At 42.6% G+C, this 26074-nt stretch overlaps 1 long non-coding RNA gene across 4 annotated transcripts; it reads right to left on the bottom strand.

The window, feature by feature from the left end:
- Positions 1–5384: 5384 nt before the first annotated feature.
- On the bottom strand, positions 5385–26074 carry LOC147996847 (uncharacterized). 4 transcript variants are annotated; one of them, XR_015651703.1, is made up of 8 exons: positions 25913–26074; positions 17039–17147; positions 14972–15284; positions 13053–13173; positions 12492–12607; positions 12302–12379; positions 6356–6688; positions 5385–5732 (listed from the first exon to the last, which is right to left on the bottom strand). It is a non-coding gene; the product is annotated as an uncharacterized LOC147996847 (long non-coding RNA). The 4 variants fall into 4 exon arrangements; XR_015651702.1 differs by lacking the exon at positions 12492–12607 and having other exon boundaries at positions 12302–12375; XR_015651697.1 differs by lacking the exon at positions 12492–12607.

The following is a 26074-nucleotide window of genomic DNA, read 5'->3' on the forward strand; positions in this document are numbered from 1 at the left end:
TTATGATGTCTAGCTTTGTATAGACACAGACCATGCCACATGAATATGTGACATGAAAGTAGAATAAAAGCTGTGTAGGGGACATGCTGAATGTTTTCTCTCGCATGTGAATCCTCGTTCAAATTTGTAGATGTGTACACTTAAATTGACATTTATTTCAATGATAAGGGCAAAGGGAAATACTTATTTGGTGAGATAATTTTACATTTTTTTAAAAGAAGAAAAATAGTTTGAATGGAAATACCCTTCCTAGGTAATAGCCCCCCGGGGAGTACAGCAGCAGATAATTGCGCTGGGACAGCAAAGATCATATTCCTCAGAGGCGTCGCTGATGGAGAGTCGTTCTTGATGTAGCAAATAAGCTCCCATGCTGGCTCATGCAAATGACCCCAAGCAGATGGAGTGGCTTACAAATACATACACGTGTGAGGGACAGCTGACAACCTCAAAAAATAAGCATGAAAACCTATTTGGGAGAATAGGGGGGCTACTGGGAGAAGGAAGGGTCAGAAGAGAAGGGGTTGGGGAGAATATGCTTAAAGTCCATTACACACCCAATACCATGTGCCTGAATAATGGTTTTTATTGTCATTTTATTTTATGTGTTTATGTTATGTGCGCTGATTGATATTTTGTCTGCATGTGTGCCTGTGTGAGTGTGTTGGATCCCCTGGAACTAGAGTTACAGACAGTTGTAAGCTGCCATGTGGGTGCTGGGAATTGAACCCAGGACTTCTGGAAGAGCAGCCAGTGCTCTTAACCACTGAGCCATATTTCCAGCCTTGATAATACCTTTTTAAACTTTAAAAAAGAGAATGAAAATAAGAAGATAAAGTAAACATCTGTAAATAAATAACTGAATAAATTATTTTAGTAATATTAAAATTGTACTGGAGAAAATATCTCAAAAATGAAATTAGATCTTTATATCACATATAAAAACTAACTCATAATAAATTAAAGACCTAACTACAAGAGCTAAAATCATAAAAGCCCTACAAAAAAATTCATGAAATTGTATTCAGCAATTATTTCTTGGATACAATCCCAAAAACCTAGATGATTTTAATTTTAATGTATTTTGTTAATATACTTGTAATCCTAGCATTAAGGCAGCTGAGGCAGGAGGATTTCAAGTTCTAGGATGAAGATCCTGTCTCAAAAACAAGGTTTTTGGGGTATGTGTGTGTGTGTGTGTGTGTGTGTGTGTGTGTGTGTAAGACACAGAAGAGTAAATTCATGGTCACTACAGATCTGCTCTATGTTTGAGAATTTTTACACAGATGCGCCCTGCTTTAATCACCTCACTATGCTTATCACAGGACTGACCCTCTAGAGAGAGCTTTCCTTCTCATCACATAAAGTCACAACATATTTCCATCTGCCTTTGTAGGACTCCACCCAGCCTCTCACAACTCAGCATTCAACACACTCCCTGAGTGCCAGTGCCCCTGAGTGTGCTTCTGATCATGAACAAACACATGACACCTGGGTCTATTCTAAAGTAGCTTCAGTATAGTTCCTCTGCCTACAGCAAGCCAGGCCTCCAACACATACTCGACCTCAGCAGATACTCCTAAGGCAAAAACAACTCTCCGAGAAAAGTTCTTTTTGCTTGGAACTTAGTTTACCTAGTCCTTGGTGCTTCCAGTGACCTCCAATATGTTTCTAACACCACTTTTAAAATTTAATCCATTTTAGTGGATTTTTGGAGGACTTTTTTTTTTATCCATTTTTGGCATGTGATTTTTGTGGATTTTTGGCATGAGATGAATGGCTTGTTGCCATCCATTAAACATTACCCAAAATCAAGAGCCAACTTTCTGATTTTCAGCCCTCACGATATTTTTATGAAGTCTGCAGCATTTTCCGGCAGGTTATGTAACCTGCCAAAGTGTGAATAATAATAGGTAGTGAAATCAGAGAGATCTATGAGCGATCTGGACCCCCAAACCAGCAGTGGTCAGGACCCCACAATCTACAGTCTCTATTGTTGAGAACATCCTTCTCTTTAAGGGAAAAGAAATAAAATTCCAGCGTCTAAGAATCTAAAGGAGATATCAGTTTTAAAGGGCTCTTTTGTGATCTGCTTTGAGTCAAATACATAAAGAATTTGCTATAAATTTGAGGCACTTCTCTCACCAAAATTCTAGTGTAGAAATTGAATTAGTTTTTCTTATCCCTCAGTCAGAGCATAGGGGTTCTGGTGTCCATTTTCTAAAATAAACACAAGAGTCCATTTGATTGTCAGCATCTTCCTTTCACAGAAGATCAATTAAGTGTGACAATTCACTTCATTAATATGAGTACACCTCAGAAAGCATAGGTTTGCTTTTTGTTTTTTATTTTGTTTTTTTTTGTTTTGTTTTGTTTTGTTTTGTTTTGTCTTTCACATTGGAAACGAAGTACAGCAACAATTTAAACTCTGCTTAAAAGACCAAAAGTTGCCACTGGTGAATATGGGGAAAGCCACATCGTGTTTGCGTTATGCAAAAGGCCAGACAGGTGAGAGCCCAGGGGCCACCAGGCAGCATCTGGCTCCGACTGCAAAGGGCAAGTGACAGCTGAACTGTAGTAGAAGCCGCCACACTCTGAAAAGTCCTGGGATGCATGCTGCAGGCCTTTGACTAATAGAAACATGACCATAATCCCTTCTGTGCTTTTTCCAGGGGGATGAATCTCCTCCACTCCCTGTACTGCCAGAGAGGGATTTAAGATAGTAACAAACCCAGAATTAGCTCTGGTTTAGAGTGTTGGGGGAGGGGTGCATGTATGACCACATGTACATGCACACTTAGGTGCATGTGCTTGTCCACGGATCTGTGCAGAAGTCAGAGGCCAACCCCAGGTCCTTCCTTCAAGCACTATCTGCCTTGTTTTGTAAAAGAGGGTCTCTCATTGGCCTGGGACTCACTGATAAAGCTAGCTTGGCTGGCTCTATCTGCCTCCATCATGTATATCTAGCTTTTTGGGTTTGTTTGTTTGTTTGTTTGTTTGTTTGTTTGTTTGTTTTTGTAGGGTTCAGAATCAGGTCCTTGTGCTTGTACAGCAAGCTCTTACAATTGTTACTAATTCTCCATGCCAGGTAGTTGATATCTAGGAAGGAAACATAGCCCAATACTACAGGTAAACTGAGCCAATTCTGGAGAAAGTGGTGGTCTGCAGATTTTTAACAGGAAATCAGAAGTGAGAAGGAGGGAATCTGCATGGTCTTGGCTCAGGATATTCCCATTACCTTCTGCCTCCCAGTCAGCTAGAGGAGGCGGTGACAACTTCCATGCCCTGACAACTGCTGACAGACTTCCTGCTCATCCTGAATTGTATCGACAGTATTAATTCTGATGATTCAACGTCATCAGCGCTAAAATGCCACTGTCCTGTATAAAGACACTCTCAACAAAAATGTCCACTCTAGCAATCCACTCAATGGCCCCCTTTAAACATCGTGCTTGACACTGAATGGTAGTCTATGTATGTCCTTACTAATCTCAGAAATACTGCAGGTGGTTATGCACACCGTTTTTATTTTAGAGATCAAAAAGCTTAGAGTGGTCAGGTGATTTTTCAAGCAGTAGCTGATGGGGTGGAAAGGTACACCATACTATAATCCAAAGCCTGGACTCTTTCCACAAAAGCACTCTTGTAGCCACACAGCACTGGTTCCTCCACAGATTGGTTCCAAACTGCAGACGCATCGGTCTATGCCTTACATTTTGTACCTATTCTCTCTTCTACATCTTCCCGTACGCACCTTCTCCTCCCAATGCTGTTGGAGCTCTTGGCTGTAAAAGCCAATTTGTCAGCTAAGCTTCTGATGAGATGCCACCTTCTTGGAGAAACCTTCCTCCGGTTCCAGTTCAAACTCTATCCCTCCATGGAAATCCTCCCTTCTGGGTTTGTACAGAGTGTCTGTATGTCTGCCATGTCTTCATTCACTCATTGAATGTGTCTCTATTCTCCTCAGATACGGGAAACACGAAAACAATTACAGGCAATGTCATAGAACATGAGTTAAAAATAAACTATATTTTGATAATGAATATAGAGAAATGTCACAATAAAACATACTTGTTTATGTGCTAGGAAAAACTAATTTAAATGTATATTTCAATGAATGTCTTCAAATGTACATTTACATAACGGCTGACATTTTCGAGCACTGACTGTATGCCAGGCACTGTACTAAACTACTTGCGTGTTTTATTTTATTTAGTCTTCACAGAAACTGTAAGTTAAGTTTCCTTGCACTTTTTGAAATAAGAATAGAGACTCACAGAGGATAAAACAAGTTCCAAAGGTCACGTGGCTGGCTGGAAAGACGGCTCAGCAGTTAAGACCTGCTCTTCCAGAGGACCTTAGTTTGATTCCCAGCACCCACATGGCAGTTCACACTCAGTTTCAGGGTCTCTGATACCCTCTTCTGGCCTCTTTGGGTACCAGGAACACACATGGTACATAGACATTCATGCAGGCAGAACACCCATATACCCAGAACAGAGCTTTGGCAAGCTATCTCAAGAAACTGTGCTTCTAAAACCACTGCTGAATCCATATAGGATCTGGCACAGGATGAGGCCATGAAGGGGCCAGAAAATGAGGATACAAGAGACATTGCAGTATACTATAGAAACTCAGTAATGCCAGCTATAAGATAAATATATATTCTTTAAAATATATATTGAAATGTGTATTCAAATGTTTGGATATGCATAAAGAAATGAGCTTCATGGTAACATTTTCAGATATATGTATCAATTTATTTTTCATAAGCCTAATGTGTGATTTTATAAATAGTCATTTTTGTGTTTCCAGTTTCTAAAGGGAGTAAAGATGTGTTCCACGAAGAAATGAAGACACAGTTCAGAGAATCTATGCGCCATCCAATCCAAGCTTCTTCAGCAACCGTGGAGTTCAGAAGGATGTGAATTCTGTGTGCAGCCCTTGACTGACCTAAGGTTGGTGATTAGCAACTCTAGAGGTAACTCCAGCCCCCTTACCGACGACGTATTCAGAAACCCAAGCCTAACAGTGTTTCCTTGCCACAGAGATTGATTTTAGAAGGTTTTCAGGGTCTGTCTGAATAAACCATTCCTGGAGTCCCTTCCCCTCTTCCCGTCCCCTGCTTGGGAAAGAGGAAGTAGAGTTCTGCTTGTTGCTGGCAGCCATTCTAAGCCATGGTGAGGACCAGCATCCACACCAAGGCTGCTGCCTTAGCCCAGGCTCCATGCACACCCTTGCTGCCTCTTGCACCGCTCCTCATCATAATTCTCCATCCCAGAAAGTCTCAGTGACTGTCACAGTGCAATGTCTCCAAGGCAGTGGGTTCACATCAGACCAACCGCTTTCCAGTGCCACATGCTATTGCCTATTTTTCTCCTAAAAGCATGGCCTCTGCATGCAGAACCCAGGGTCCAAGCTACACTCTCAAGGATGAAATAGAAGAGGAAGGAACACAAAGTTAAGAGCTTATTATTCCACTAGTCACTCCTGTCAACAAGTTAATATTAGCCTCGCAGGGAATTTCTGAGGAAATGCATAAAACATGACACAGAAGTGTTGCCCAGGGGTTAGAAGAGTGAAGCATTGACAAGCCAGCTTTCACCCCACATCAGTCAAAGGGTGCACTGTTGTGCTGTTAACTTTTCTTTGTGCTGGTGACCCCATGCATAAGCGCCCAGATGATCAAATGCTGGATTCTCCCTGAGCATGGCTCCTCTAGCATGAGAAATGCCCTGGGGAAGAAAGAAGAAAATTCTCAGTGTAACTGAGGTGGGGGTGCAGGGATCCGTGCACACAGCTGATACCTGTACCAACGACTATGAATAGACAGAGAAGATCTGAGGTAGCGCACCAGAGCTGTTCACACAGCACTACCAGATGTCAGATGCAAATAAGGATCCACAAGCTCAAAGCCAGCATTCATTGCAACCATCTCATTACTTCTCTATTTCCAGTAAGGTGAGCATATAAGGAGACTACATATATGAGTCATATATGTATATATATATACATTTGATTAATATATTATCTTAATATACATCAATAATAAGTCAAATACATATATACATGTATACATTTGTCTAATGTATATAATGACAGGGATGAGGATGTAGCTCAATGGTAGGTAGAGCTTAACCTGAGTAAGGCCCTGGCTTCGATTTCCAAGCACCACCAGAGATAGAGATGGGGAGAGAACAGAAAAGGCAGGGGGGGGAGAGAGAGAGAGAGAGAGAGAGAGAGAGAGAGAGAGAGAGAGCACAGATGAATCACAATCAGCTGTGACATAAGGTGTAACAGAAAGGCTGTCAAAGAAATAAGGATTGTCTCTTATTGGTTTCCCTAAATTTTAACACACCATTCGTCCTCAAAGATAGCATATAAAGACTGAATTCCTTTTCGGTGGCTTTCAGCTTCTTAAAAGTGGACTCCGGGGATTTAGCTCAGTGGTAGAGCGCTTGTCTAGCAAGCACAAGGCCCTGGGTTCGGTCCTCAGCTCTGAAAAAAAACAAAAAAACAAAAACAAAGAAACAAAAAAAAAAAGTAGACTCCGAGGGAGCCAGGAAATGTAAGGCTACACAGGTTTACAGGCATGAAATCTGTCCTGTTTAAAACATTTTGGAAGTGGTTTAGAACACTTTTACTCTTTGGCTTCTTAAGATTTTCCTCTGAGATTCATTAAAGGCAGCTCCTGCAAAGAAAGTTAGACAGAAGGCAGTTTAGCTATGAGTTAGACTAACATCTGGATCAAACAGAATCTCTATAGATTGGATGTCGCTTTCGAGCTAATTTGACTAAGCTTGGATCTCCCGTGTTAATAACTTCATAATTCATAGTTGCAAATAGTTACAATTCATTGCACAGGGTCGTTTCCTTTTCCTGGGGGACATGATCAGTTCGTGGGGAGTCCTGCGGTTTAGAAATGGAAAGTGTGTGCTGTGGTAGCTCATGACACTCCTGGAACTTGGTTTGCCTTCTCTTCTTGGAACAGAAGGGAAACAGATGACCTGCTGGGTATCACTTGCTCACCCTCCTATCCAAAAGCATTTGGGACAAGTTCTTCCTTTAAGTGGAAGAGCCTGTAAAAGTGTGAACCCTGCCATACCGATTGTATGTTTGTTTGTTTGTTTGTTTGTTTGTTTGTTTGCAAAGTAATGGGTTACCATAGTAATGTTTTCATAGAAACGTGTCACCCCTGTGGTTAGGACAAAATGGCAACCAACAGATTGGGAAAAGATCTTTACCAATCCTACAACAGATAGAGGCCTTATATCCAAAATATACAAAGAACTCAGGAAGTTAGACCGCAGGGAGACAAATAACCCTATTAAAAAATGGGGTTCAGAGCTAAACAAAGAATTCACAGCTGAGGAATGCCGAATGGCTGAGAAACACCTAAAGAAATGTTCAACATCTTTAGTCATAAGGGAAATGCAAATCAAAACAACCCTGAGATTTCACCTCACACCAGTGAGAATGGCTAAGATCAAAAACTCAGGTGACAGCAGATGCTGGCGAGGATGTGGAGAAAGAGGAACACTCCTCCATTGTTGGTGGGATTGCAGACTGGTACAACCATTCTGGAAATCAGTCTGGAGGTTCCTCAGAAAATTGGATATTGAACTGCCTGAGGATCCAGCTATACCTCTCTTGGGCATATACCCAAAAGATGCCCCAACATATAAAAAAAGACACATGCTCCACTATGTTCATCGCAGCCTTATTTATAATAGCCAGAAGCTGGAAAGAACCCAGATGCCCTTCAACAGAGGAATGGATACAGAAAATGTGGTACATCTACACAATGGAATATTACTCAGCTATCAAAAACAATGACTTTATGAAATTCGTAGGCAAATGGTTGGAACTGGAAAATATCATCCTGAGTGAGGTAACCCAATCACAGAGAAACACACATGGTATGCACTCATTGATAAGTGGCTATTAGCCCAAATGCTTGAATTACCCTAGACGCCTAGAACAAATGAAACTCAAGACGGATGATCAAAATGTGAATGCTTCATTCCTTCTTTAAAAGGGGAACAATAATACCCTTGGCAGGGAATAGAGAGGCAAAGATTAAAACAGACACAGAAGGAACACCCATTCAGAGCCTGCCCCACATGTGGCCCATACATATACAGCCATCCAATTAGACAAGATGGATGAAGCAAAGAAGTGCAGGCCGACAGGAGACGGATGTAGAATTCTCCTGAGAGACACAGCCAGAATACAGCAAATACAGAGGCGAATGCCAGCAGCAAACCACTGAACTGAGAATAGGACCCCATTGAAGGAATCAGAGAAAGAACTGGAAGAGCTCGAAGGGGCTCGAGACCCCTTATGAACAACAATGCCAAGTAACCAGAGCTTCCAGGGACTAAGCCACTACCTAAAGACTATACATGGACTGACCCTGGACTCTGACCTCATAGGTAGCAATGAATATCCTAGTAAGAGCACCAGTGGAAGGGGAAACCCTGGGTCCTGCTAAGACTGAACCCCCAGTGAACTAGATTGTTGGAGGGAGGGCGGCAATGGGGAGAGGATGGGGAAGAGAACACCTATAAAGAAGGGGAGGGGGAGGGATTGGGGGGATGTTTGCCCAGAAACCGGGAAAGGGAATAACACTCGAAATGTAAATAAGAAATACTCAAGTTAATTTAAAAAAGAAAAGAAAAGAAAAGAAAAGAAACGTGTCACCCCTGTTCTCCTCCTCACCACTCTACTCTTCTTTGTCCCCCTGAATAGCTCCTCCTCATGCTTTCATGTGATAGATACTTCCTTTCCCTCTCTTGCCCCTCCTTTTACTTCTTTCTCCTGTCTCACACACCCCTTTCTACTTTCATATCATACAAGCATGCACACACACACACACACACACACACACACACACACACACATGCACACAATTCAGACTCTGCAAACAAGATAAAGTATGAGATGTTTGTCCCTTTTTTTCTGGCTTATTTCATTTAACACAGTTATCTCTAGGTCCATCCATCCATTCTCCACAGAGGAAATGCCAACAGCTTATGTTCTGGCCAGAGTGAAGAAATTCAGCAGGACTTGGGTTAACTTGAGTAATGGGGACAGATCACTTTAAGAAGGGCTGTTCCTTGCTTCCAGGTTGTCCCCACCATACCACCTGCAGAGATTCTTGTTTCGCAACACTTAAAATCTTACAGATTGCAAACTCCCCAAACTCACCCCTAGCCCTGTAGCAGTCCTCCTGCAAGGTCCTATTTTCCTTCATCCCCTAGGGACTCCACAGACAGCCTTCCTCCCTCACCCCACTCATTTGTGTCAGCCACCAATATCCAGAGTCACTCTCTACCTAGAAGCCTGTTAGTCATGCTGACCAGGAATCAGGTAGGCAATCCATCTTTTCTCTGCTTCCTGTCCACCATTGCAAATTCTCCAGTCTCATCTCCAACTTTTCAGTGGCCAACCTTCCCTCTCTGACTTCACTCCTTGGAGTAGCCACAGATCCTCATTGCAAACCCAGCTTTGCACATCCTCATTCCTTTCTGTCAGCCCCTAATACCTCAAAACTTGTTCTATCCTGGATCCTCAGTGGCCACACCTAGCAAAATCTCAGAAGTATTTCTTCCCAGGCAGCCCACACCCACCTCGATCTCCTAAGACCCAGAAATGGCAACAGATACCAAGAAATGGAACACTCACCCAACAAAGACAAGATCAGGCATCAACACCTAGAATTACAACCATCCCAAACCCAAATGCCTAAACACCAGCATAAAAACACAGTCAATAACAGCCAGGACACTTTGTCTCCATCAGAACCGAGCAACCCTACTACAGTAGGCTCCAAGAGCTAGAACACAGCTGAAGGACAAGACGGGGACTTGAAAATAGCCTTTAATGCAGATGTTAGAGGTCCTTAAAGAGTAAATTAATTCCTTAAAGAAATCTAGAAAACACAAAGATTGGAACGAAATTAAGAAAACAGTTCAAGAGCTGAAAGTAGAAATGGAGTCATTAAAGAAAACCCAAAGTAAAACTGGAAATGAAAAATTTAAGAACTCAAAACCTCACAGGCAAGCTCAAGAAATGAATTCAAGATATAAAAATTAGATACCTCAATTAAAGAAGATGTTAAATCTAAAAATAAAAAAATAAAAAATTTTCCCAGGACAAAACATCCAGGAAATCAGAGACACTGTGAAAAAAATCTAACTTACACATAATAGGAATAGAAGAAGAGGAAGAAGAGGAAGAGGAGGAGGAGGAAGAGGAGGAGGAAGAGGAGGAAGAGGAGGAGGAGCAACAAAAAGAAGCAGCAACGAAAAATAAAAGAAAAACAACAAATATTTCCTTTTTAAAATTAATTTATTTTTATTATATACACATTTGTGTTTTGCCTGGATGTATATGAGGATATCAGATCCCCTGCAACTGCAGTTAGAGAAGTGAGCTGCCACATAGGTGCTGGGAATTGAACCTGTGTCCTCTGGATGAGCAACCAGTGGTCTTAATCAATGAGCCCCAAAAAATATTTTCAACAAACTCATAGAAAAAATTCCCCTGATCTGAAGAAGGAGAAACCTATCAAAGTACAAGAAGCACACTGAACACTAAGTAGACTGGACCAGATTAAAAATTAGCCACAATGCATAATAACCAAAATACTAAATATAAAAAACAAAGAAAATATTAAAAGCTGCAAAGAAAAATGACAAGTTAACATATGAAGACAGACCCACAAGAATAATGACTGAGTGAAAAATCATAATCAGAACATACTGTATGGAAAAATGTTTTTTTTAAGATTTATTTCCTTTATGTGTGTGAGTACACTGTCGCTGTCTTCAGACACACCAGAAGAGGGCATCGGACCCCATTACGGATGGTTGTGAGCCACCATGTGGTTACTGGGATTTGAACTCAGGACCTCTGGAAGAGCAGTCAGTGCTCTTAACCACTGAGCCATCTCTCCAGCCCCTGGAAAAATGTTTTTAATAAATAATAAATCTAAACTTTATAAACTGCTAAGGGGAGGAGAAAAGCCTTTCTATGGGAGGGTAACCCAGGCAAGACCAATCAGAGAGAAGAAAGGCTCAGGGAAGCCAATAAAAAGTCCAACCAGAGCATGGTGGGAGGTTTGATCTCTGGGTCCCTCTCTGAAAACATAAATACACACACACAAACACACACACACACACACACACACGGGCACACACACACACACACGGGCACACGCACACATGCACACACACACACACACACACACACACACACACACACCTTGCTAAGTAAAGATGCCCTTTACTCTTATGTGTTACAGTTGTGTTCAGTATTTACTTTTCTAAAATGTTCTTCAGCTAAGTGTGATGATGGCATATGTCTGCAATCTCACCACTTTGGGGGTCTATGACAAGAGAATCAGAGTTCAAAGCCAACCTGGGCTACATAGCAATCCCCCCTTTCAAAATAACCAATAATATAAAAGCATCATTCTATTAAAAGCTATATTCCTTTTTTATTTATTTTCTTTGTATAGTTAGTATACAAAGCAATAGGCTTTACTGTGATATTTCCACACACAATTTGTCTGAGTTCATTCTCATCCCAGACTCTCCTCCCCGTCCCCCTTATAACCTCCTACCCTATAAGCCCCTTTATAAGTTCATGCTGCACATACTCTATTTCTCTTCCTTGCTTTCTTAACACTTCTTTTTCCTCCTTGTGGTATCCTTTTCATTGGCATGATTGATTGATTTGATTTGATTATGTGTACGGACGTTTTGCCTGCATGTATGTCTGCATACCGTATACATGCTGTGCTCATGGGGGCCAGAAGAAGTCCTCAGGCAACCTAGAACCTGAGTTATAGACTGTTGTGAGACACCAGGTGGGTTATGGGAATTAAACACAGGTCCTCTGGATGAACAGCAAATGCTCTTAACCATTGAGCCATCTCTCCAGTCCCCTGTAATCTCCTTTTTTGTTTTATGACCTATACCCACACTCATATCCACATATGCATATGTATGTAATACTCAAAAGCCTAGTATCTATATATGATAGGGAACATAGGGTCCACCTATTTTTTTGCAAATTCCATAATCTTACTCATTTATGGCTGGATAAAATTCCACTGTTTACATGTCCCACATTTTTAGCATCTATTTGTCTAGACTGGTACTGTCTCCTTGCTATTATGAACACAGTGATCACATAAGTACAGGTTTCTCTGTGGCAGAAGTCCCTTGGGTATATGCTAAGAGTGGTATAGCTGGGTCATATGATAATTCTGCTAATTATCAGTTTATGTACTCACCAGTGAGGAATAAAGGTTCCCCTTCCCTGATATCCTCACCACCATTTGTTGTTGTTTGATTCATTGATGAGATTCTAACTGGGGTAAAATGGAAACTCAAAGTAGTTAGAATTTCCCTAATGGAACAGTTTGAAATATTTATTGTCCATTTGTGTTTCCTCTCTTGAGAACTGTCTGTTCTGCTGCTTACCCATTTATTGATGTTTGATCGGTTGATTGATTGATCTTAACCCCTGTCTGGAGTGCAGCTGACTAAAATTTTCCTCCATTTTTTTTAGATTATCTCTTCACTCTGCTGACGGCTCCCTTTGCCATGCAAAAGTGAAAAGCGAAAAGCTAAGTCAAATTTTCAGAGAAATGACATCCAACCCTCTGAGGGTTCATCTTCCTTGTCAATTTGACTGAATTTAGAATCACCATGGGAACACACCTCTGGGTGTGTCTATGAACGCATGTTGAGAAAGAACTAACTGAGAATGGAAAACTAGCTCTAATGTGAGCACCACCATGAACTCAACAGCAAAGAAAGCGTGAGCTGAACACCAGGACTTGTGCCTCTCAGCCTCCTGACTGTGGACATAATGGGACCAACCACTTATGCTCCTACACGACAACTTCCTCAATATGTTGGGCTGTAGCCAATCTAATCCCTCCCTTATATGGATTCTGTCAGATAGTTTGCCATAGCGATGAGACACTAACATCATCATAATCCATAAAGTTAGGTGTCTTGGTTAGTCCACACACTAACCTTGTTCGATTCCATGACGAATGGGATCTCTTGAACATTCCCCATTGTGTTGGCTTCTCACGACACTGGCAAGGAATGCTTTGCCCTACCAAGATTCACAACTGTGAGTTTCTGTATAGTCCTAAAGAAAAATACAACCTTTGAGACAAGAATGAAACTAATAACCAACTTGGAACATTTTGTGAATACGGGTCTTGTTTCTTCTGCATCAGTGCATCTCAAATCTTTACTTTCCATTTCTACCTTCCTGATTCCATTTCCACTCAGGACACTTAGCATAGGCTTCAACTGGCTGAATTCTTGCCTGGAGCTGACCTAATTGCACCTTCCCTTGGGACTAGCTTTCATGGTACCAGAGGGTGCCACACAAGCTTCCAAAGGAGATAAGTAAGCAACAGTCCTACCCAGCTGTGTCACCTGTGAACCACATCAATAGACAGCATAACACAATAGCCCTCAGAGTACACTGCTGGCACACATATCTTGGCAGTAACCAACAGCTCTCTAATTGGACTTACCACCCACTCAACAAGAAAGAAACCATGCCTGGTACTGAAAACCTAGCAAATTCCTCAGTGTGAGTGAAATCATGGTTATTGGAGGAGAACCTACATCACTACTAACCCTTAACAATAATTTGTAAACATTTGTCATTCTGTTTATGTCATTCTAATTACAAATAAGTAGTCTTCAGTCCCCATCAAGGAAACTTCCTTTTGCCAACAGGGACCACAGAAAAACATGAAAATAACCAACCAAAATGCAGAGTTATGAAGCTCAGTCCTAATGGATATGTCTATAAATATTCCCGTACCTAAGGCCAGGAAACACTCCAGAAGAGGAGGAGGAAATATGGCAAGAGACAGAGGATCAGGGAGTTTGCTATGAGATTGTGTCTCCTAGGAATGTCAGATGCTACCCCCATGAAATCCCACCCAACACAATTGTCCAAACATAAGCAGAAGGAGGATGAAATCAAACTGGACCAGGAAAATCCTACGAGGCCTCAACCCTACACAAGAACTGTAGGAAACTGAGAAAAGCTTGGCACTGGAGAAGTGGCCCTCCTCAGGGAAGAACGCACTGATCATGCCAAACAGTCATCCCTGAAAGCAGCCATACAAGTACCAATATACAAACTGAAAAGGTTGTCTTTAGGAATATATTGGGTTATACATATATGCATGCAGTCACAGTAGAAAAAGGAGGTCACGATTCGAAGGAAAGTGGGAAGGGACTCAAGGGAGGAAAGGGAAGGGAGGGATGTGTTAAATTATTGTCTCAAAAATAAAAACATTTAAAGTATACAACAGGTATTTGTACTGTTATTTCAGCGACCTCTTTAATAAAGCCTGATACATATCAAAAAATAAATTAATAAACATTTGAACAACAATTCTTTGTCTTTATTTTTCTCTCATGCAATTATTCCAAACAGACCCTCCCCTTCCTTCTCTCCTCCCAGTTTCCACCATGCCTCCCTTGCTCCCAGATTTGCTACCCCTCCATTTCCCTTCATAAAAAGAGCAGGACTCACAGTTATATTAACAGAACATGGTGTAATCAGATGCAGTAAAACTAGGCATAAACCCTCCTATCAAGGCTGGACGAGGCAACCCAGCAAGAGAAAAAGGGTCCCATAATCAAGCAAAAAAGTCAGAGACACCCCTTTTTTCACTGTTAGTAGTCTCACAAAAACTCCAAGCTGTACAACCACAGCAAGTGTGTATACAGAGGACCTAGTGCAGACCCAAGCATACTCCCTCAGTCTCTGTGAGCCTCCCACCTCATTTTTTTTTTTTGCTAAATTATCATCATGTAAGGAAAGCGCCCTAGTGCTTCCCTGGTGATTCCCCTCTACTCTTCCAAATATTCTGTCATAAGTATACCATGCACACAGGTTACACCATAGCACTTACCACTTTAACTGTGGTTGTAAATTAGTTGTCATGGTCCTTAGGTAGGCATAGGGTGCTTTCAGCCAAAAGCTCTCCGTGTCTTATTTTATCTTTCTATCTTTGTAACACAGATGGCAGATATATACAATTTTGCTGAACCAAAAATACTTTATGTCACCTTAAAGGCTCAGCTTACATCAAGCCACCTTGCAGAAAGAATACCACGACACATATGTGGAAGTCGAAGGCCAGCTGTCGGAATTGGTTCTCTCCTTCCACTATGTGTGTCCCGGGGATCAAATTCAGGTCATTTGGAGGCAAACACCTTTACCTGCTGAGTAATAAAAAAATATTACTCACGTAATATCTACTTAAGTGGAAGAAATTTTTATTTAAATCTTCTGCACCTTTCAATTTTATTAGAATGGGTCTGTGTTCCTTCTGGCTGAGCAGAAATACAAAATACATTGAGACTTGCCAGTTCTCCCAACCATGAAAGAGGAAGAAAACGCAGAGTGACCATGTGGACTTCTTCCAGTATCGTGCTTCCAAGTCAGGAATTGTTGGAGAGATAACACACTTCTGCTCTTTGGCACAAACTGAATTTTCTCTGTTGTGACTCTTCCTGGCCGGGGTCTTCCTTGGGTTGCTCTCCCCATCCCCTGACCACTATAACCCAAAGATTAATAATAAATGTGACTTGGTGATACTCCCATGCATAATTCAACACTTATTGACTTGCAAGGGACCAGCATTCTCCAGGTGTTTGCAACAAAGCCAGTGGTCTTTTATGCTTTTTCTCTTCATATGTGAAGGCAACTCAACCAATTTCCCCTCAGAAACGCAAGAGGACAAAGGCTACTAGCAGCTGTGGGGTCTTCTCAGAAACAGCCAAGCTTAAAGCAGGACCTTATTTTATATACACTAGGCACCACACAGTCGCAGACGGGGGTGAGAAACCAAGATGTGTATCTAGCCAGGAAGCATGTTTCCATGGCGATCTCATAACTCCTGCACCTGCCTTTCTTCTCTCAGCCAGGGTGTTGTGACCATTCAGTCTCTGCAGGCTTCGTCCATCTGCAGTGCAGCTGGGGCCTCAGCTGCTTAAAGAGCTGCTAATACGCCTAGGAAATTAACCCAAAAGCCAGACAATAATGTTTACAGTAATTATCTTGTGATTGTTTGTCATATATATATACATATATATACATATATATATATATATTCAGAGGCAAAAAGACTCATGACCATGTCTCATTAGTAGTAGCAGCAAAACACTGGAAATCACTTTAATGTTCAATATGAGGGGAGTTTTGAAGTCAATAGTGTACAGCTGCATGTGGTGAAGCATTTTAAGGTGTGAAATCACTTTCTGGGAGATGATTTAGTGGTGAGGGGAACATACATGAGAAACACAGCATCCAACCTGAATGTACAGAATAAATCCAATATGAGGATGAAGATAGAGTTATATGCTTCAAGGAACTGATTTATACAATTCCTCCAAAGGCCGAAGCAGAGGATCTCCATGCAGCCTCTCTACTGCCCTTCCAGGGGTCAGATAGGCTTGCAAATGTTTGAAGTGGCACTGACCACACAAAGTCATCCTGACAGACTAGCAGAGTCTCAGAGAACAGATGGCCAACGAGAGAATTGGTCCATGTGCCAAAGACTCGCTGGCTGATCTCTGTGGGTGTTTTCACAGCATGGGAGGGAGGGAACTATTGGCTATATTCTGTGGCACTAGAAATTCACAGAGAAGGCCAGTGGTCCCTGGGTGCATTTTGACCCAGCTCCCTACTCATAACTGTCAGAGGATGCTCACTGGAGCAAGGCCTGGGCAGAAGCTTTGCATGGTCTCCCTTGCTTGGCCCTGTGATTCTTCCCACAGCCACTAGCCTATCCCTTTGCACAGATTCGATATACACCTTTTTTTTCTTTTCTTTTTTTCAGAGCTGGGGACCAAACCCAGGGCCTTGTGCTTGCTAGGCAAGCGCTCTACCACTGAGCTAAATCCCCAACCCCCTCGATGTACACCTTATCTGAGATAACTTTGGTGGGGGAAGAGAGATCATCAATTAAGATCACCTGTTGCTCTTGCAGCCCACACGGTGGCTCACAACCATCTGTAACTTCAGGTGCAGAGGATCTAATCTTCTCTTCTGATCTCCATGTACACCAGACACGTAGGTGATGCCTAGACATACATGCAGACAAAACACTCATACATATAAATAAGTAAATCTAAAAATCAAATTTTGTTTCAAAGACATTATTATTATTAGAAAAGATATCACTACTATATAGGCCTAGTTGGCCTGAAACTCTATATATAGACCAGGCTAGCCTCAATCTCAGAGATCTACCTGCTCCCGCCTCCCAAGGGCTGGCATTAAAACATGTGCCACCAGGCCTGGCTTATTTTTATTCTTTGTCATTTGTGTGCTTATGTGTGTGTTCCTGTGTGGGTTTGTGCACACTGAGTGCTGATGCCCATGGAATACAGAAGAGAGTGTCAGATCCCCAAGAAATGGAGTTATAGGCAGTTGTATGTCACCTCATGTGAGTGCTAAGGACGGAACTCAGGTCCTCTGAATGCAATATGTACACTTTTTTATTGTTTCCTTCTGTTTCTTATTTTGTTTCATTAGGCAGGTTCTCTCGTATGTAGGCCTGGCTGTCCTCAAACTTGATCTATAGATCAGGCTGGCCTCTGCCTCCCAGGTGCTGGGATTAAAGGCTGCTCCACCACACCTGACAGTATGTACTCTTAACCACTAGTCCAATTCTCCAATCCTGTCTGGAGCGTCCTCATCTTCTCTGGCAAGAGAAGCTTCCAACCTTTCCCTTCTTCTTCCTCTTGTTTATCACACATAAATGTATGCGCTGGGATCTTTGAGATGAGGATTTTCAAACTCTTCATATCCAAAGCTTGAGAACATATCTATTAGTTAGTTAAAGAAAGTAGATCACTAGAGGTGGGATCTTGGGTGTGACCAGCCCTCTTTCTCCTCTTCCTTCTTTTCTTTTCTTTTTTTTGCATTTTATTGGATATTTTATGTATTTACATTTCAAAGGTTATCCCCTTTTCTCATCCCCACCTCTCCCATGCCCCCTGCCCCTGCTTCTGTGAGGATGCTCCCCCTCTACCCACCCATTCCAACCTCAGCGCCTTGACGTTTCCCTACACTGGGGTGTCCAGCCTTGGCAGGACCAAGGGCTTCTCCTCCTATTGATGCCAGACAATGCCATCCTCTGCTACATATGCAGCTGGAGTCATGGGTCCCTCCCTATGTACTCATTGGTTGGTGGTTTAGTCCCTGGGAGCTCTGGGGGTGGGGAGGATCTGGTTGGTTGATGTTTTTCTTCGTATGGGGTTGCAAACCCCTTCAGCTCCTTCAGTCCTTTCTCTAACTCCTCCATTGGGGTCCCCGTGCTCAGTCTGACAGTTAGTTGCAAGCATCCTCATCTGTAGCAGTAAGGCTCTGGCAGAGCCTCTCAGGAAACATCCATATCAGGCTCCTGTCAGCACCTCCTCTTCCTCTTCTCCCTCCTCCTCCTCTTCCTCCTTCTCTTCCCCCTCTTTCTCCTCCTCCTCCCCCTAGCCACCTTCTTCTCCTCCTTCTCCAATTCTCCTCTTCCCCCTCTACCACCTCCTGTCCCCCTCTCTTCCTCCTCTTCCTTCCCCCTTTCCTCCTCCTCTTCATCCTCTCTCTCCCTTTCCCACCTACCATAAAGTGAAATGCTCCTCTGACACATGCCCCCACCATGATGTCACTCTTAATTTGACATTGCCTGTTTGATCGCAGTGACAAGGGAAGTAAGCAAAACCATAATTATGTGAGAGAACAAACATGTAAGATTGGTTATCTGTAGAAATCATTTCAGGGGGCTGGGGATTTAGCTCAGTGGTAGAGCGCTTACCTAGGAAGCGCAAGGCCCTGGGTTCTGTCCCCAGCTCCGAAAAAAAAGAACCAAAAAAAAAAAAAAAAGAAAGAAATCATTTCAGTATGTGCACTGAGCACTGAGGCATCACACTGTGAAAATCAAACTTATGAAATAAAGCAATAAATAAAATTATTGTAAAATAAAATCCGTAGGCAAAAATGTGAACTTTTTTTTAAAAATACCTCTAACCACATTGATTATGCTTACAAGTAATAAATACAATGTTTAAGGTCATAAGGATAAGGCTGGCATTAATAGAAATGTCTAATCTGTTGTAGTGATGCCTTCTTGTGACATTTCAGTGTGACTATCTCTGATAATGCCTGATAGGAAAACTTCCTACTCTTCCTCTTCTTCCTCCTCCTCCCCCTCCCACTCTCCTCCCCTCTGTCTCTCTCCTCCTCTTCTTTTTGCTTTCTTCCCCCATATTTTTACGAAATGAAAAAACCCTAACCTATAATTCAGGTTATCTAAAATGGTACTGGAAATGGGAAATCCATTAGAAAGTCAAATAGGTTTCCACGGATTCGAGCCTTACCCACCACACTGGATACTTCATGGACAGCAATGCAAAGAGTGACCATTTCTGCACAGGACATGGCTTTGAATACACATTCTCTCACTGTTTGCTTGACAATGACTCTAGAAAGTATTGCTCCAGAGGCTAGAGATAGCTTACACAGTAAAGTGCTTGCCTTGCAAGCAAGAGAAGCTAAGTCAGAGCCCCAGAACCCATGTTAAAATAAAAGAAAAACAAGCAAGCCAAACAAACAAACGTGGGCGACTGTGGTGAGAATTCTGGAATTTTGGTTTCTCTAAAAAACACAGAAATGATATAAGAATATGTTTTCATTTTAATCCCAGGTGTGGGGTGTGGGGTTGCTTCAGACTCTCTGCAGCAGCTGGCTATGATTTGCCTTGTGCTGTAGCAAACACATGGCTTTGCCATCTGCAGATAGTTTCTGTGGTTGTGTAACCTTTGGAATTCTGGGAACTTTGCAGAGGGTATGTAAATACCAGGACCCCTGAGGGGCAGGGGCAGCGGTTCTCATTCAGGGAGGTTGGATGTGGATTTTTGGTTGTCCTCAAAAAAAAAAAAAAAGAAAGAAAGAAATTAGATTCAGACAGAGATAGATAGATAGATAGATAGATAGATAGATAGATAGATAGATAGATAGATAGATAGATAGATAGATAAGATAGATAGATAGAAATAGAGAGATACATACATATAATATATGTATGATATATATATATATATCCTTTTTTTGTTCTCCTATCTAGTGATGGGGGTTGAAACCAGGGGGATAAAGAGTGGCAAAAAGAAGAACCAGAAAAGTAGCAAAGACCAGCTACAAGCAAAGAAGAAAGAAATTAGATTCAGGGGTCTCTAGCTCTCTCTCCCCTCTATCTTTTTCTCCTATCTAGTTCACTCAGATAGGGGGTGAAACTAGGGGAATAAAGGGTGACAAAAACAGGAACCCACAAAACAGCACAAGGTCAGCTACAAGAGATAGCAAGTCCTTATATTCCCGATGTTGGGAAGACTGAAGAAGGGAGATCCCTGGGTCTGGCTAGCCAGCCAGCAGCCCTGCCTACTTGGCAAACATCAGGCCAGTGTCTCACAAAAACAACAAGACTACCTGAAGCACGACAGCAAAGGTTGTGTTCTGACTTACCCCCACACATGAATGTGCACACACTCAAAAGTACTATTCTACATCCTACTGCACTATTTGAATGCAATGTGAATTTTTTAAAATATGTAATACAAAATATTGCTTTTTCCTTTCTTAAACTGATGAAGACAAACATTATCTATTGGTGATCAAATACCCAGACATCAAACTCTCTGTTCCATAGTTCATCCTACTAAAGGAATCCTAATATCTTATCCTGAATGCTCATCATAGATAGATTTGACCCTAATAGTCATCTGGAGCCCTGGTTTATATTATTCAAAAAATTGAGGTTTATAAATTAAGGCCAAAATGACATAATTAAAAAACAATTACTTCAATTTTATCCATTATTTCTTTATGTAGAATGTTTTTAATTTTAAAATTACTATAATAAAATGTTTTAAATTGTTGTTGGACTGAGCATTGAACCTAGGGCCTTGCACAGGCTACAGAAATGCCCTGCCACTGAGCCCTAGCTGTAACCCTGACATTCTTATTATTAAATCACATATAATAATTATACTTATTTATAGCGTGTCATCCCTTATTTCACAAACAGCAGTTCCCACCCTAAGCAGCAGACAGTGTTGCTCTAACGGACTGTTTATCCACAGACTCACAGGGTAGGTGCAGGGGGCTGCAAGCTGCTCTTATCCACTGTTTTCAACGTCACCATCAGTGCTCAATCAAGATCAGGAGGCATCTCATTAAATGCCCATTTTTGTTTGTGAAAAGCATTCTGTGGTTTGATATTCAAGAGATACCTGGGTTTGTGTCACACAGCTCCTTCCTGCAATAAATTAGCCCACACTCCATCAATATTTTCCCAATAACACTACTTACATGAGCGTGTGCCTCGAAAAGTACTATTGACTGGATCATTTAGACCTTTTCTTCGTTCAGCATGTGACTTCAACAAAAAACAGACCAGAAAGTTTACAGGGCTGTTTTTCACATACACACAGCAGTGACTCTCACCTTTCCCTGTAGTGGACAGAAAGATGGCCCTCAAAGATAGTGAGCCCTTCATCCCTAAACCTCAGAAGTGTTACCTTGTACAGAAACTAAATAAGGGACTTTGAAGTAAGTGGTCTGGACTGCCATCATAGGTATGTTGTGTGACAGGCATAGGTGTCAGAGATGTAGGGAAAGGGTGATGGGAAGCCAGAGAGATGCAGCCACAAGCTAGAAAAACATGTGACACTTGAAAATTACAGTGGATTTCTTTCTTTCTTTCTTTCTTTCTTTCTTTCTTTCTTTCTTTGTGTGTTTTTATTTGTTTGGATAGTTGGTTAGTTGGTTTGGCTTGGTTTTTGCTTATTCACTTTACATCCCACTCACTGCTCCACTCCCTGTCCCCCCTCCCACAATCCTTTCCCCATCTCCCATCTCTCATTCCCCATCCCCCATCCTCACCTCCCATCCCCTTCTCCTCCGAGCAGGTGAGCCCACACCCTGGGTATCCTCCCACCCTGGCACTTCAAGCCTCTGTGAGCCTAGGTACTTCCTCTCCCACTGAGGTCAGACAAGGCAGCCCAGCTAGAACATATCTCATGGACAGGAAACAGCTTTTGGGATAGACTCCGCCCCAGTTGTTCAGGACCCACATGAAGACCAAGCTGCACATCTGCTACATATGTTCCAGAAAGAGTAGGTTCAGCCTACATATGTTTTTTGGTTGGTAGCTCAGACTCTGAGAGCCCCAAGGGTCTAGGTTAGTTGACTCTGTTGGTCTCCCTGTAGAGTTCCTATCTATTTTGGGCCACAATCGTTCCTCCTATTCTTCCATAAGAGTCCCTAGACTCCACCCACTGTTCGACTATGGATGTCTGTATCAGTCTGAGTCAGCTGCTGGCTGGAGCCTCTCAGAGGACAGCATGTCCCTATCTACAGGCATAACAGAGTATCATCAACAGTGTCAGGGAATGGTGCTTGCCTATGAGATGGGTCTCAAGTTGGGCTGGTTATTGGTTGGCCATTCCCTCAGTCTCCTCTCCATCCCCCGAACCTGCATTTCTTGTAGACAGGATAAATTTGGGGTTGAAAGTTTTGTGTCTGTGTTGGTGTCTCTATTGCTCCCCTGAGGCTCCTGCCTGGCTATAGGAGGTAACCTCTTCAGGTTCCGTATCCACACTGATTCTTGAGCGACCCCCTTATCCCAGGTCTCTGTCTTGTCCTGAAGATGCCCCCACCTCCTCACTCCTGTCAGTTACAGGTTTCCGTTCATTTCACGGTCATCTGGCCATCTCTCCTGTCCTTCCCCACACCTGATCCAGAAGCCTTCTCCATTCCCCTCCCTACCCACCTTCCTTCCGAGCTCCCTCCTTCATCTGCCTCTTATGACTAGTTTATTCCCTCACCTTTCCCTGTAGTGGACACGCATGATATTCAAGCATCCTCACTTAAGCCTTCCTTCTTGTTTAGCTTCTTTGGGTCTGTGGAGAATAGCATAGAACCTGTATTTTATGGCTAATATCCACTTAGAAGTGAGTACATACCACGCATGACCTTTGGGGACTGGGTTACCTCACTCAGATATATCAGATGATATTCTCAAATTCTATCTACTTACTTTGTTTTTCTTTTTCTGTTTATTTGTTTGGGTTTTTCTTTCTTCCTTTCTTTCTTTGTTTTTATTCACTTTATATCCTGGCAGCTGTACCCCTTCCCAGTCCCCCCTCCCACAGTCTCTCTTCCCATCCCCTCTTCCCTTGTCCTCTAAGAAAGTGGATCCCCCCTCAGAATACTCCCCCCAGCACATCAAGTCCCTGCAGGACTGGGCACTTCTCCCCCCAAGGACAGATAAGACACGGGAGTTAGGGGAACAGATTCCACAGACAGGTTATAGCTTTAAGGATAGCCCCTGCTCCAGGTGTTGAGGACCCACATGAAGACCAAACTGCACATCTGGGGAGGAGGACGGGGGCTAGGTCCAGCCTGTGTGTGATTGGACGTTCAGTCTCTGAGAACAATTCAGGGACAGAGGTGGAGCAGAGACTGAGGGAATGGCGAGCAATAACTGGCTCGTGGGCCAGCAGCAATCCCTGACACTATTAATAATACTCTGTGATGCTTGCACATAGAATCCAGCACGGCTGTCTTCTGAGAGGCTCCACCCAGCAGCTGACTCAGACAGATGCACAGACGTGTAGCCAAACAGTGGATGGAGCTTGGGGGCTCTTATGGAAGAGTAGGGGAAGGATTGAGTGCCCCTAAGGGAATAGGAACTCCACAGGAAAATCAACAGACGCAACCAACCCAGACCTTTGGGGGCTCTCAGAGACTGGATGGTGCAGTTTATTTTAAAATCAGTGATTTTATATCACAGAGCAGCCACCAGAAACTGGAAGAGATGAGGAATCGATCTCTCCTGAAACTCCAGTGTGAACACAGCCATGACAATGCTGTGGTTTCTGTTTAGGAAAGATAGTTTTGTATGTCAGGCCTTCAGAACCCCGCGTGTAAAGTGAGTAAAAGAAAAGTAAAGGCCTCCTTCTTTAAGCGACCAGGAAAGTAACACAGCCACACACTGGTTTTACCCAAATGTACATTCAAGTATCTCCCAGGAAGGTCACCCCCAGCAAGTGCTCGTTCACACTGTGTATGGCTGACAAGCATCAGAGGGCATTGCTATGCTGTAATTCTGTCATTAGCTCCTGTCCCAGGTGGGTGTGATGCTTGTGCTAACTGGAGGATGACTTTTTAAAGCTCCTCAGCGATGCTATAATTGTGCTTCCTTTAATTTTGGGGATGTTCCTCTGAATTTTTGTCTCTGTACTTTTAATCTCTTTGCTAACCTTTTCCTCCCCTCTGTGGTTATGGGGATGAAGCTCAAGGCCTTGTGTGTGCTAGGAAAATGTACATTTAGATACACTCCCAACTCATGACTTGGGTATTTGTTTGTTTCTTCATTTGTTTGTTTGTGATGGTGCCAAATTCTGTAACCCCGACTAACCTAGAAATCATTATGTACATCAGGCTGGCCTTGAACTTGCAGTAATCCTACTGCCTCTGCCTCACAAATGCTTGATTACCAGCATGAGCCACCATGCCAAGCCTTTCTATCGGTATCTTCAATGGCCAAAGTCATCTTCTCCTAAGGTGATGTATATACAAATTACCCATATTTGATCCTAATAATATAAATATGTATTAAATTTTCAGTTATACCCATAAATGTATAACAATTATTACTTTCCCATTAAAAATAAAATGGGGTCTGTAGCATGTAGTTTCTACTACCCTGCTTCAAGCCCCAGGCACACCTGTCCCACACCCAGACACTTCCAAATGAAAGACACACTCACGTTAACTTATTTTTATATGCTTTTAGCGCAATAGCTGGACACTTCTAAGCGCCTCGTGGCTAACGTGCCCTTATCTTCACTCCTAGCTCAACACCCTACATCTGCCCTCAGCTTACTTGCGTTTCTAATCTCCTGCCTGCTACCCCAGTCAGGAAAGCAGCCAATGGCCACTCCACTCAAGATCTCACCTAGCTAGTGCCTCTCCCTCTCCAAAGCATGGAGAATCCCTTCGTCCTCCTGTGTCTGCTAGACTGACTGTAGGAAAACTGGAAGTCCCGCCTATTCCTCCCAGCTATTGGCCACTAGCATCTTTATTGATCGATCGAGAACCAATTGGGGAACAAAATGTTCACGCTCACATTCCAGAGCCAGAACCGCCCCCTACAGAGGTCAGAGTAAGATGGCTAACAGGTAAAGGCACTTGCCATGCAAATCTGACCTGATCCTGATCCTCAGATCCACATAAAGGTGGAAAGAGAGAACTGACTGACTCCACACAGCTGCTCTCTTACTTCTACACTTTCCACGCCATGACACAGAAAACACTCAAATACACAATAATAATATTCTCTCTCTCTCTCTCTCTCTCTCTCTCTCTCTCTACACACACACACACACACACACATACACACACACACACACACACACACACACACACACACACACACACTCAAGTGTGCCATGACTTCTGAGCAAAGAAAAACTTTTGGGACTTGGTTTCTTCTTCTTTCCAACACGTAAGTCCAAGAGATCCAGCTCAGGCCATCAGGTTTGGAAGCAAACACCTTTATCTGCTGCTGAGCCTTCTCACCAACCCAAATTTCTTTTCAACATAGTATTTGTAATCGATTCTTTGGGAATGCCACATCAGGTACGCCGGATCATACTCAGTTCCCAGTCCTTCCACGTATGCCTCCTATCTTTGTGACCTCCCTGACAATCCCCCCTCAGAAGATAAAAACTGAAATTTTTAAAAAGAAAAAAAAAAAGAAAACAAGTCCAATTTATGTTATCTATATACTCACTGGAGCATCGTCAAACTCTCAGTGGCCTGCCCCTTAAGTAGACCTGAGTCCTTCTCCTGCACCCCTGCCGGAAGACGTCAATTGTAGAGCGCTAACTTCCGCGTTCTTATCCTCTTTAAGAGTGCTCTTTGGTGGCTTCCTGTTTAGGCTGCTACCTTTGTG

Source organism: Rattus norvegicus, chromosome 1, assembly GCF_021556685.1.
Source record: "Rattus norvegicus strain SHRSP/BbbUtx chromosome 1, alternate assembly SHRSP_T2T, whole genome shotgun sequence".
NCBI lineage: Eukaryota > Metazoa > Chordata > Mammalia > Rodentia > Muridae > Rattus > Rattus norvegicus.